The sequence below is a fragment of the Vidua macroura genome, chromosome 10, assembly GCF_024509145.1.
Source record: "Vidua macroura isolate BioBank_ID:100142 chromosome 10, ASM2450914v1, whole genome shotgun sequence".
In the NCBI taxonomy this organism is placed as follows: Eukaryota; Metazoa; Chordata; class Aves; order Passeriformes; family Viduidae; genus Vidua; species Vidua macroura.
The window spans coordinates 24,039,482-24,051,892 of NC_071580.1; the positions used below are offsets into that span (position 1 = coordinate 24,039,482).

General features: G+C 43.1%; 1 long non-coding RNA gene across 2 annotated transcripts; it reads right to left on the reverse strand.

The window, feature by feature from the left end:
• Nucleotides 1-969: 969 nt before the first annotated feature.
• On the reverse strand, nucleotides 970-3,589 carry LOC128812275 (uncharacterized). Of its 2 annotated transcripts, none has more exons than XR_008438674.1 (2): nucleotides 3,382-3,589; nucleotides 970-1,077 (listed from the first exon to the last, which is right to left on the reverse strand). It is a non-coding gene; the product is annotated as an uncharacterized LOC128812275 (long non-coding RNA). The 2 variants fall into 2 exon arrangements; XR_008438673.1 differs by lacking the exon at nucleotides 970-1,077 and adding an exon at nucleotides 2,611-2,775.
• Nucleotides 3,590-12,411: the final 8,822 nt, after the last annotated feature.

Sequence of the window (12,411 nt, forward strand, 5' to 3'; positions counted from 1 at the left end):
GACAGGGAGATAATTTCAGAGATTTGATCTCAGTTTCTCCCTGGAGGGAGAAAATGAGGCATAATACATCCAGAATTGGAAACTTAAAGGTTGATGGCAACAACCAGCGCTGCTTTTAGGCAACTTCAGGAGAGCTGTGTTGCAAAGGAAAATGTTTTCCTCACTGCAGTGTATGGAGGATTTTTGTTGGCATGTCCTGGTTCTTTGTGTCACGTGTGATCAATGCCTAAGGCAGACATGTGGAGGACAGCCTCTGCTCCAGGGGGGGCACAATTTCTGCCCTTCACTTAAAATGAGTGTTACTCCCTTTTCTATTGAATTGCACTGGCTAAGTCCCACCAGTCTGGGCTGCCATTGCCAAGGTGCTTTCTGCATTTAGTATGTGGAGACTTGAATTTATTTCCACTGCAGAAGAGGATACAGAATGCAATCCATTACTGGAGATCGGGTGTGCTGCTCCATGCAGCTGAGGAACATCTGCTCCCTGCTGCAGTTCAGGCTCTGAACCTCTGCACCTGAAGAATATTGGGTTTATGGTATAGTTCAGCCTATGTTCAGCCAGATGAAAATAATTAAAGAGCACTTGAATCCTTCACAGTGAAGGCCTCTAGTTAATGTTTACTGTGATGATAACATAAAATGCCAGGAAGCAAAAAATTTTTGAAACGTTTTTAATAATCAGAACACAGAGTTTTGAATATTAGATATTTATAGGCAGCTCGAGTAACTATTGTTTTTACAAGAGGAGAAGATGTAAATAAAGGTGTTTTTTCAAGGTGTAGTCTGCTATTGACAAAAGAGTTCTACTGCAAGAGAGAGGTGGAGGAGAGGTGGATCCACTTACCGACTGGAGCTGCTCTTTACTGTTTCCATTTGTGAGAAATCATCACAGGCAATCAGCCATCTCCTTGGCTTTAGGATGAGGGTGTTTTGGGGTGAGTATCAAAAGATAGCTCTGGAGACAAGCACTGACATGGATCTCATTTATCCCTGCCTTGGAGCTGGGAGATGAATGTGCTTCGAGGAAACCCAGCAAACGCGAGCAGAAGAAAAGACTGGAAAGTAAAACACGAGGTTCTGGGGGAAAATGAAAGAGATTGGGAAGATCATTTAGTCAAATCTTGTGGGTTTAGTGTAATACCACAAATACAATGCTCTGAGCATTCTGAGGCCTCCTTCTTTATAATTCAACACCACACGCTGAATTTTCACTTCTGTGGTTGAGATACTTTGGAGTCACCTTGATCTATTTTACAGCTTTTTTCCCCAATATTTTATGTAGGTTGTTTGGGTCTTTTTGGCTTTTATCTTTCTGTGATAGAAGAGATAATGTTGGCAGAATACAGAACAGTTAAAAGATGCTCTCTCAATCTTCGTGGAAATTCCAGTTATTTTCTGCTTTTGTTGCAAACTAGTGGTGAAATTGTTCAGAAACCAACACACAGAGCTGAACATCTTTAAAACAGCTTTGTCTCCTGTTGAATTACCAAAGGAAAAGTAAGTATGCTTTCAATTTTTCTCATTGCTGCTAATTCTAGGACAATGTTGCATTGTATATTAATAAGTAGAATACAATTTCAGTGAAAGGATAGGAAAGTGACTAACATTAGAAAACTATAGGTCTCAAATTTGCTTTGAAGGTTTGTATCTTTGCCTAAAGTAGTATTGCATCGGGATTCTGGTACGGGTTTTGTGCTAGGCTGTCTGAGGACGTACTCAGTCTTCATGCTGTTGAAATTATTGAAGCTTGAACAATTTATACCGGCAGTGCCCAGCTTTTCTCTTGAAGTTTTGAACATTCCCCTCTAATTGCCCAGAAAAGTAAATCTTTAGAATGCTGTGGGGTTATGTCCTTGCATGGTGTCTGAGGAAAGTGCATCTCAAAGGAGAAGCCAGTGTTTGTGGGGGGGTAATGTCAGAGCTCTCACTACGAACTCTGTCCTCTGCCTGTGCTGGTGAACCCAAATGCACACGGGTCTGCCACTGGGACCTGCTCTAGCTGCACTAATTAGTGCAAAGGCTGAGGGGGAAATAAAAACAGGACATGAGCAGTCTTGTTTACTCAGTTAACCAGAAGTCAGAGATCACAAAAGAAGGAGTAGTTAACACCAGTGTGATTCAGACTAGTGGGGAGGCCTGGCCTGTGGTTGTTTAGATCTTCTGCTGTGATGAGTCTTCTCATAATAGGCCCTAAACCAGGACACACATGAAGTCCTAAAACCTGGTAACTTAGCCTAAAAGTATAGAAAACCAGTTTATTTTTTCCTGTCAAGTAATTCAATGCACTAACAGAGCAGAGAGGAGATTAAGGTGGAGTTTGTCATAAACATCTGTAAGTATTCAATGAGACACTTTTGTCTCATTGATCAAGTTACAGAGTCTATTCTATCCCTCTATCCCTGTCCCTAAAAGGGACTCTATCCCTTTTAGATATCTGGTGATTATTCTTAAAAAACAAATTATTAACCTTCATCTAAACTACTTACCTGTAAACTTAGAATCGTTTTATCCAAGGGGGCTTTTCAGCACAAATTAGGATTTGAAAACCACTGGTTCCCATTATTATTAATATTTGCAGAAAGCTGTTGCCAGAAATATTTATCTGCAAAATGCTGTTTGTTCCAAGAGTTTTATTTGGTTGTGCATCTTGTTTATCATTTGCTAGCATGTGAGTTTCCAGGGTCCAGTACTAAGGCAGACAAGGGTAATTGTTCTTCAAATGTTGCTATTATTTTACTTGAGATTTCCCATTATGAAATGCCCTTAAATCAGTGTCTGTCAAAGAATCAGATTAGTGCCTGATTAGATCTGTCAAGTTTCATCTTCCAAAGTGTTTTGTGCCAGATTTGGATTTGAGGATGAATGCTTAGAGTATTAGAAGTTAATATATGATACAATTGAAAGCTCTGTTGGGTAATTACATTTTTCATTTTGAATTTGTTACCCTAACAAGTACAGTAGGGCACAAATGAAAGGTTCTAATATCAGAAAATTCACTACATGATGTCATACACTGCATCCCTCCCAGAAGAATTCATGTTAATTGTCACAGATCCCTGCCAAAATCATGAGCAGTGTGCAGTAATGAAATCCTAATAGCAGACAGCTGGCTTTAGAGGCACGTACCCAATGGCTTTAGCATTTTTCAAAGGTTACTCCTGCAAGGGCTCTGAACTCCTGCCTGACCCACTGAGGGAAGGGATGCTGCTCTGCCAGCAGCTCTGCAGAGCTCTGCAGTCTCTGCACACTCTGTGTGGGGCAGGAAAAGGGGCACTGGACCCACCTCTCTCCCAGTTTCCCTCAATGCCTGGCTGAGCCCAAGGGAAACGTCTGCCTCTACATTGAATTGAACTGCATCATGACTTTCTAATTATCCCTTACCTTCTATTTTCCCAGGCTCCAGCCCTGGGAATACCATTCTCTGATGTGTGTTTGTTTATAAATGGGTCATTTCCATGGGGCTTTGCCCTCTCCAGTTGGTTTCAAAACCTAAACTGTGTGGAGGAATCTGTTTTCCACCTCACTGCAGACACTCTCCCTTGTTTTCTTGGGTGAGGAACATACCCCAGTGAGCTCCTTCTTTCCTGAGACTAACTTGTGGATCCTAGTGACATTTGTGAGGTCACCTTCACAGCTCACAGTCCCAGACAGAAAGAAGGGGAGCTGTCACCATTCTTTTGGGATCCTAAAAAAAACCCCAGTTTTAATATACCAGTCCACCTGCTTCATGTCATGGAGAGGTGAACTCTGCAAGTAGATGTACTCAGTGGTACCAGCATCCATCCACAGATCAATCCTTCTCCTGTGTTTGGAATTTGATTTCTCACTACTGTTTACCAGTCATCTGAGAGGGTGACAGTTTTTATCAGTATCTACAGCCCTGTATGGATCTGTTTGAAAGCCCCACATTAGCTTTCTGCTGCCAGTCCTTACCTACTGATGTGCTGGTCACAGCTTGGAGGAGACTAAACCTTGTAGTCCAGCACACTGGTGTGAGCTGTCCACCCAGGAGGAGTGGCAGCTGTCCCTGCAGGGTGAAGCGCAGTGGAAGGTGATCCCAGGGCACATTGGCACCAGCAGAGAGAGCTCCATGTGCCCCCTGAGGCTGCTGTGGCAACACCTTGTGTGCTGGGCAGGTGAGTAAGGAGGCAGAGTGCAGCAGGGCCCCCAGGTACTTTGTGTCCTGGCTGGAATTTTGCACTGGGTGCTGCAGAAGGACGTGCAGGTGCAGACTCAGGGAACCCCTTGTGGGGGTGGTGGCAATCCAACACAGACATTGCTCCTGGGCAGGGAAAAGCCCCACTGCTTCCTGCTCCAGAAACAGAACTGGCAGCCCCTGGAGAAGAAAACCTCTCCTGATATGGTAGGCCAAGTGAGACTTCTGTTTGAACACCAGTAAATCAGGTCATAAAGGGAACTTGCCAGCAGCATGGTGAAGATTGGGGTGGGGGCTGCAGATTGTGTGCCTTGCCATGGGGAAAATCACGCTGCTGAAGTCAGCAGCAATGTTAGATAGAAAATGCTCCCTGGGCATGAACAGATTTCTCCAGGTTCAGTAAAATATTTGAAAGATAGATATATAGGTGGGAATATCTGATTTTTTTTTTTTAATTTCTAAGTAGTAGGTGAGTATATTGTAATCTGGGCAAATCAATCCCTTCCTACACCACCTGCACTAGGAGATGGTTTTCACCCCTGATATCAGTGATATTTCTGTGATATTTCAGTGATAATCTCCAGGCTCTTATGCCCTTTGGTAAGGACAGCCACCACAGTTTCATAACTTCTGCTTGTCAAGGCAGTGCACATGCCAGGTGGAACAATAATAAATCAGCTCAGGCAGAAGTTCTTGCTACTCCTTCTTTTCCTCTATGATGAATTCCAGTGTAAACCTGCCATGTTGCACATGTTGTTTTAGCTGTTTACACTGTCCTACTTCATGTTTTTCTTTTAGCATATTGGTAAATGCTCAAGCAAAACAATATTAGAGCAGGGAATGCAACAAGTGGTTTCTAAGAGACATCTCAAAATGAAAATTATACAGCAGCAACTCCACTGTCAGAGGCTTGGCTGTATAAGCAAAAGTTAATATTAGATGTCTCTCAGTTCTGATTGGGGGAGGGAGTGGACAGGTCATGCTGATTATTTTTGGTTTTACACAGCACCAATTGTGCTGATTATTTTTTCTTTTGCACAGCACCAATGTAAAAATTAAGAGAGTAGCCAAAGAGAATGAACACACACATGAAGAAAGGGAATTATTTTCAGGGAAGTGAGTAATAAAAGGCAGAATAGAAATGAAAAATGAAGTCTATGGAGCAGTGGAGGGTGGCTCCCAGCAACTGGATAGGGGAAGTAGAAAGGTGGCTGCCAAATAGAAGTGAACTCTTCTTTCCGTTGTTTTGATGTAAATATACAACTGTATGTGAGTGGGTGTGGAAAGCATGGCACTTATATTTCCTGTGACAGCTCCAAACCAGTATGGGTGTAGGACACAGGGCACAGGGTGGCTCCCTGTGCTCCCATGGGATTTCCACCGTGTGCTGCCCTGCTGCTGTCCTGTAGCAGGTGCCCAGGCACTGCCTGCCCACGGGCTCTGCCCAGCTGCAGTGTTCGTGCTGAAATGGTCACAACTGGGTTTGAGTCAAAGGGCTGCATCTCCTTGCTGCCACATGGGATTCCAGCTCTCTGGCAATAATACAGCTTGGTTTTTAATTTATTTTTAATTTTTAATTAATTTTTTACTTTTTTTTTTTTTCTTGCCAGCAGGGAAAAAACACTGCATTCAGTTCACGACACTTACTAAAAGAGGAGATTTCAAAAATTCCCTAAATTCCTTTTTTGTAGTGAGTTCAGCAGTACTTTTACCTCTGTTTAATGTGAAGGATATCTTTTGCTTCCGTGGATGTCTTTTGGTATCTTTGTTTCAGAATAATTAGTGGTATTTTGGTAAAGGGGAGGTGGGGTCTGTAGACTTCCCAAATGCACTGTGATTGTCCTTATCTGATTTCTGTGGCTTTCCTTACAAAGCAGAGCAAGGTCTGGGAAAGCAAAAGAGAATTGCTAAGAGAGAGAAGAGCAGTGCCAAGTCCCAGCTTTCCAGCAGAGCTTCCAGAGCACATCCAGCTGGGCTGTGCCCCAGTGTGGGATCCTGGCCCGTGCAGGAGCCCAGCTCTGGGTGTGCTGCTCCAGCAACGCCCTGGCTGGGCTGTCAGTGACATTTACAGCCCAGGTCACCGTCAAGGCCTCCCAAATACACTGATGTGGGCAAGCTGGCAGTGTCGGGGTTTGTAGCCTCAGCACACGGGTGCCATGTGCTCTGTCACAGCCTGTGATCTGCAGAGGGGCTCCCGACTACGCTGACACATCCCATGTCAGGGATCAGCCTTGCCACAAGAGCTCAGGCATGAGGCTCAATCTCCTCTCCAGTGCAGCCTCTGCTACACTGGTTTTCCTTAATAAGCCAAATATTGCCATCTAGAATTGAAGGAGTTTTCTAATCCCCTTACTGCTGAGAGCTGGTGTAATGAGAAGCAGCAGAAATGACCTCTGGAGTTTGTGCAGCCCGATGAGCTTTCACGAGGCTTTCGAATGCCATGAGTTCCACACAAATGACTATAAATAATTGCCTAGGTTGGCCTGACCTCGGGTTGTCTGAGAAGATGATCTGATAATGGCACGAGTGACTCTGGTTCTGTTCTGAAGCTGAGATCCCGTTTAGGATTATACTTATTTGAACTCTCTGTAATTTAAGAAGGAAGCTTTCTGCATGCGCCAGTACTGGAAACACATTCTGAGCACAGAGGTCACTGATGTGGCAGTTGAAATCATCATGAAATAAGTCACTTGGGACACGAGTTTAAGCAGAACTGAAAAGTTACCTCCTGTTTGACAGTGCAGTTTTCTTGCCCTGCTCTCTCAGCCCTGCTCAGAGCTGCCAAGTTTTGTATTAACTCCTCAGTTCTGCAGAGTGGATCGGGCAGGTCTGGCTCTGCAGGACCCAGCAGGGAGCTCTGCACACTTGGGGTCTCATCAGCCTGAGAGCAGCCTGCAGAAGGGCAAGTTGGGCACCAGCTCTTTCCCTGGGGGCATCCTTGCCTCCTTTCCTTACAGTGGCAATGGTGTGTGGTCATTTCCAAGAATTCCAAACCCATTTCATCCATCGTGGTTTGAGAAAGAAGAAATTATTAACAAAAACGGCCTTTATTACAACCTTGCTTAGTCATGCCTTTCTTTTTTTCCTGACAAGTTATGAAGAATGAAACTGACTCTTTAATGATGATGATCTTTAATGTCCTTTCCAGCCCTAATGATTCTATGACTCTTTTCCCCTGTAATTTCTCTTTTGCTGAATGCATAGTGTGAGGAGTAGTTCTGTTACTTGCTCTCTTCCACCCCAAGGTGCTCAGAACTCACAGCTTTTCATAAGACATGATCTTGATATGTAATAAAATAATTCTTTTGGTTTTGATGTGCTACAGTGTCCTCAGTCACAAAAGGAAAGATGAGAAACTTGTTTTTTGACGAAGTTGTCAAAATTTCCAAGTCGAAATATCCTAAAACAATCCTCTCAAAGGAGATGAAAAGTGTTGTTAAAACACTGGATTTGCTAGCAGTTTCTCAAATCAGCCGTGTCTGTGACTTGGTGTGCCATTGCTGCAATTTTTTGGGTTTTCCAGCAAATAATGATTTATAGGTATTGCTGTAGAAGGCAGCAGCTTAGGCAATGTGATGAATGTGCTGCTGGGAGGGGCATAAACCACTTCAAAATGGCCCAGAGCCCGGCAAACAAACAGGACTGATGCTGCCAGGGGAGGTGTTTGCAGTTACTGATGGTTGTACATGCAGCAGAAAAAAGTTTGGGAACTCCCTGGCTTGGAATAAAGAATTCCCTGAAGGTAGATGGTCTGTACAGATTAACTGTGGCCTTAGCAGCCAGGCTGTCAGTAAATTGTTTTGTTACTGGTGCCATCTGAAAGTCTTTAAACCTCATACAAGACTGGGAGAAAGCTCTGGAGAGATCTGTGTATTATTGATGTATTTTCATTTCTTCCCAAATGACTGTAAAAAGAATTACTGTTTTCAGTAATTTCCTAAGAAGCCTGTGAAAACTTTTAATTCTTCCACTTTGCTGCCTTTTCTGAAAGGCAGAGCTCTGCTTATCCTTTCTTTACTTGGCCAAGAATAATGTGTTGAGGGACATATCTGTATTTGGGGAAGCCTTGGGGCTCATTTCATTGTGGCTGTAGTAATAATATGGACCATAAATAGTGCAAACTGATTTATCATAAGCAGAGCCACTAGGTGAGGGAGGCAGATTTAATCAGATTTAATTTTTAATAATGAGGAAACTGCAAAGGCTTTATAGGTGTGAGAGAGTGACAGGAGAGGACATTCACAGTGCATATTTCAGCTCTTCATCAACTTTTTGTAATGTGTTAGCTGAGATTTTCAAAATATCTGCAGGATTTAGTCACATTTTCCACTGAGGTGTGATGGGCTTAGATAAGTTTAAATACCGTGTTCAGAAAAAGGAAAAAAAGATTGAAAATATTTCCAGTCCTTGCTGCAGCATCCCACGGTACACTGGTGTGAGGAGAAGGAAAAGACAGGTGAGATCTACTGTATGGCTGGGCAAGCTTCCAAGAGCACTAACATTTTATTTTAAGAGATGAATAAAACCCTCCAAATTGCTGTAGACTTGGCAGGTAAGGGTTGTTATGCTTCATCTTGCCTCTTGGCCAGAAAGCTCAGGGAGTGGGAGCGTGCCAGATACGGCAGTCTTCCCCACTACCTGAATTTAATTTAAACCATTCTGTGCAGCCCTGATTTTAATCCTTTCATTTTGGTTTTGAGTTACCGCATATATGGCACAATGGAAATATTTTTTCAAACTTAAATTAGAAACATATTTTAGGAGACAAAAAAAAAAGTGCCTGTCTTTTATGCAGAATGAAACATCTTTAACTGTTAGAAGAAGTAGAGCAATTGGACCATTTTACTTGAAAAGTTTGATTATTAGTAGACAAAGGTGGATTTTTCTTTTTGCTTCCCTTTCCTTCTTCCAGCTGCACACATTGCACAGAGTGTTTCTTCAGGGTGGACAACAAATATGTTTTTAAAATAACTAGAGATAGAAGTGGGACGTGTCAAAAGTAAAAAAAAAAAAATCAGTGTGTTCATCTTTATTTTTACACTCTGCATGTAAAAGCAATGGTGGGGTTTTTTTTAAATTCTACTGAGATCTTTTTATTTGCCATAAATTATGGCAATGTTTTCATCACCTCCAAGGAAATATGTTTCCATGTGTCCAGGATATACCATCGACTTTTGCTCCAAATGCAGTGCAGAACAGGAAGTATAAATGCTCAATCCAAGTAAAAATGGTGGAAAGAGGATGGGTTGCAAGTGGATCTTCAGTTTTGCTGACCAGGTTGGCCTTGTTACTTCCACAAGGAAAAGTAAGAGGCCAGCTCAATAGAGGAAAAAAGGTAATTCTTCACCCCATTTTTTAAAATATACTCAGGGTGTTTTTTGAGGCTACGAAGTATAGAAAATTCAGATCTTTATGGAACTGCCATATGAGGAGCACGGGGGAAGCCTGTCGGAGCAGTTATCAGCAATTCACCTTCAAGGGGATGAGTGGATATATTGGGTGGGATTCCAGAGACCCTGGCTGTGGCTGATCCATCAAAAGCACAGCTGGGACATGGAGGAATGTGGTTTCAAAGTGCAGATGACAGGATTCTGGTCCAGGAGGATGACTCTGACCTCGACCGGGCATTTCACAGAGCATGAGCACCAATGGGGCTGATTCAGTGTTGAGGATGTCTGGAGGTCTGGAAATGTCACTCAAGGCCTAAGTCACTGCAGTGATGCTCATTTGTTGTGAGTAATTCCTAGAATCTAGTAAAAGTGAGGGTTTGGGGTTTTTTAACGCAGATTTATTAGTAAATCTAATGTGTGTTAATGTAATTTATGCATTTTTTAATGCCTGCATGTTGGCAGCAGACCTTGGAAACAGAAAGGAATATTTGCTGTGCAATTGTGGACAAAGGACTGTCCTTAATTCTTTGATGGATCATTTAGAGCCAACTCCAGAAAAAAATGTGCCTGAGCATCGAGGCCGTAAGGACATACCCTGATGAATAGCCCCAGCTTCTCTGTGGTCTACCCCACGTACCAAACTGTTGGTATGTGGGGTTGCCTTACCACACTGCTGGTGGTACTTGTTTCAGCACAAATATATACACACTTGACTTAGTTTTATAAAGATGACTTTGAGAAGTGTGTCTTCTGAGAAATCCACGTTAGGTGATCTGGTTTGGTTTTATAAATTATGTGAATGAGGCCACTGGAAAATGGCTTATTTCTCTCTCTTGTGCCTGGGAAATGGTGGAGGGAGCAGGTTGAAATGTGGCTTCCCAGAGTGCTGGAATGCAGAGCAGGTCACGCAGTCACCCATGGGTGTTGGCCAGGACCAATCTGACACGGTCACAATTAAAGGCAAAGCAAACTGAAGGAGGGGAAGGGACTGGCGGGGTATCTCTGCTGGAGAAAGCTTATCTCCAACGTGCTGGCTACCCTGGCAAAGTGGGGAAAGGCCAATTAGCTCTGCTTATCCTTCCCTTCCTGTTGTTCCCAGCCTGGGTGTGATCCACTCACAACTTCTTAAGGCTTTGAGCAATGAGCTGCTTTTTCTAAGGACTGACAGGAAATAATTTAATAAGCCAGGGGGAGGGAGAAGTTTCCTGTTCTAGTTAGTCCCTATATAATTCCTAAACTAAAAAGAGAAGCCAGTTCAGTGGGCCAGACCACCAGCCCCAGTGTCCTTACTGTGCTCCTTTGACAGTGGAGATCTACCCAAAGTGATCACATCTCCATGGATCTCACTTTCCTCTCAGCTGGACCCCTAAAGGCTATCAATTCTTTCAAAGGATGAATAAGTTGAGTGTTTTCTTGCAGTTGCACGTAGTAGAAGTGCTTCCAAGGCCATGACTGTGGGTTAGCTCTGTGCAGAGGGGCTGCATCAGAGCCTCGGGGCCATTTGGAGCCTCACACACACTCCATGACAAGCTAGGCTCAAGTGAAGGCTATTTTGCAATGCACAGAAAAAAAGATAATGGAGATTGGTGTATCTTTGTCTTGTCTTACACCATTTAGTATCAATACTTAACTTCATTACTTTGGTCTGTGAACACAAGGCCTTTATTCCTTTTAATCCTCATGATACCGAGATGAATGCCAAGAAATTCACCTCGTGTGTGAGTGCCAGGGGCTGAGCAGTGCAAGCCCAAGTTCAGTTTCAGTGAAAATCTGCATAACTTCCTTGTGCTCCCTGCCAGCAGCTGGGCAGCCCCTCCAGCTCCCTGCCCTGTGCTTCTCTCTGGCACTGACTGCAGCCAAGTGTCTGCACCCACACACCCTCGGGCCAGATGGACCAGATCCTGCTCTGCACATGGCTACAATGCATAAGGCACTTATATTTATCTTACTGATGCTTTTGGTGTATTTATCCCCAGATTTGTTTTTCAGGTCTTATTGTCTACCAGTAAATTTGAAATCCACTTCTGAATTCACTAAAGAACGTGTGTGCTCATTTGAAGTTGTGCAAAAGTATCATTTTATTGATTTGAGTGGGTGAATGGGAAACACCAATTTTGTCAAAAGCCCCGGGTAAATTTAAAGCTTTAATACTGTAATGGTCCTGGCTGAAGAGTTGCACAAAAACTCTAGTGTATTTTTAAAAAAATACTCGCTAGATAGGATTTCAGATTAAAAGTGGTACTGACTAAATCTGCACTGTTAAGGGAGAGAAATATAAACCCTGCTGTGTTTCCAAGTCCAGCAATAGTATTATTCAATAACTGAAGGTAAATCCTTTGCTACAGACCTGGCATTTGTGTTCTGACAGAAGTGTGTGTTTGTTTCTGGAGCAGACATCCTCCACTGCTGAGGAGCCTCTCAGAAAGCACAACATTTCAGAGGGGTCCTGAGGAAGGATGTGACAAAGTTCTGCAAGATGTGACATCTGGTGGATGGCCTGGTCCCAGTGACCCAGGGCCCCTGTCAGGTACAGCGATGGGTTCGGTTTTATTGAGGTCTTTAACAAATTTCAGATGACCTGATTAAAATCATGAGCGTGCAACTTTGTCTCCACTGGGGGTTCACTTCTTTGTGCTGCAGTGGGCAGCACAGCACATTTAGGTGCTATTTGAATTTTGCTAACTGCTTACTTGACAGCACTGAAGGATTACAAATTTGTGTTCTTTAAAATCTGAGAGAAGTTTGGTAGCTGCAGGATATATTGTTAGATTTTGCTCTCTTTCTACTTTCCAGGACAGGTGTGTCTATTGTTGTAGGCTTGTACATCTGCATTTCCATTCTGTAATTACCAGGTTTTTTTAAAGT